The following is a 1,732-nucleotide window of genomic DNA, read 5'->3' on the forward strand; positions in this document are numbered from 1 at the left end:
TATGACTTCTTATAACTAATATGGTCAATAAAAATAACACAATTACAAGAGAATAAAAAACAAGCAATATAAGTAAACAAGTTAAAACAATACTCCCCTAATTTAGCTGTGATTGACTCTGTAACAGCGTAGCAAGTCCTCAATTCCAACAGGCAAGGCACAATCAAGAGAAGGATAGTCTTTATGTTCTGAAGACACACATCATAGGAAACAGTCATAGATTACCCAGAGTCCAGTTGTGGGGCTGGTACCAGCATGCAAAGCAAAGAATGGATCCAAAAGATTGTTCAGCAACTTTTACTGCAGTATGGTGTTTAAAAAAAAATTGACAAAAGGTATTTTATCCTCTTTTTCTTTCCTTCACCTAGGCACCTGGCATCTATTTATTTAAAAGGTTTACTTGCATTCAATCTTCAGTCTTTTGGAGAGTGCACTATGGAATTTTATCTGTACAACTTTACCTAAATATGAAAAACTCAAAAATAATTTAGTTAGTGTTTTTACTTCCTGGATACAGCTTTATGATCTCATCCTGCAAATACAAATATAGTGTTAATATAAAAAAACATTTTAGGTTAATTTTCTTACTTAAAAACAATCACTCAAATTACATATATAAAGATACTCATCAAAATAAAGATACTCATCAATACTCCCCCTTTTGTTCGCGTGAAACACCCTATGTGTCACGCAAACACAATATGACAGCAAACTAAAAGACAATCCATGCACTCCTAAAAGCAATAGTATACTATTCTTAAAATCAGGCAAAATCAAATACTTCTTAATATTCAATATTCCATTCATACAGCACCCTTCCACACACATTAACTAAAAATAAAAACATAACATTCTCTTAGAAAACACTTAAAACCAACTGTCCACTACAAAAAATAAAACATTAACAGCCGGCACAAGCTTTTAACAACCACAATCAACCTGAAATTCAACACATATACTTACATTCACTGAAACACAGCACTGAAAAATACTACATTCTAGCAAAACACTACTTATAATTAAAATCCTATAACAACCTTCTATACCCTGGTTTTGCAAATTTTACCCTGCACAATACTATGAGATCACGATAATAATGCAATCACTTTAGAAGATCAAATAAAATCCCTAACCATAAATTTACAAAGGAACACACAATATTATACTCTGTAAAAAGGTCCGATAATAATGGCACAGCCACTGTTCTATATGGCCCCTGCTTGCATGCACAGTGCAAACCCACTGTTAAATAAATCATATTTGGCACAAATAATTTGTGAAAAGCTTTAGAATCCAGTCTATTGGCGGCAGTAACCAGCCACGTAACCATTACATGCTATGCTATACTTTAATATAACAAAGATTTTAATAAATACACAATTATTTGATTTGATTTGTCTATATAATTTGATATTCAACATTTTGCAGCTTACTGACTAAATATAAAATTGAATTCAACAAAATGAGATTTCTAAAAAGAATAATAATAATTTTCACTAATAGATTAAAAGGACAGTTTACCCCCCAAAAATCTCCCCTTTAAATTGTTCCCAATGATCCATCTCGCCTGATGGAGTGCATTTAATTGTTTACAAATAGCTTCTTCAACCCTATTTTGGCATTTGAAATAACTGATTCAGCCTGTGGTATACCCACTTATAGTAACATTTTATACTGAAGTCTCATCTATTAATAAGCCTAAGTAAACACAGTCAGAAGAAGAAATCATACT

Source organism: Bombina bombina, chromosome 4 (genome assembly GCF_027579735.1).
Source record: "Bombina bombina isolate aBomBom1 chromosome 4, aBomBom1.pri, whole genome shotgun sequence".
Classification (NCBI taxonomy): Eukaryota; Metazoa; Chordata; class Amphibia; order Anura; family Bombinatoridae; genus Bombina; species Bombina bombina.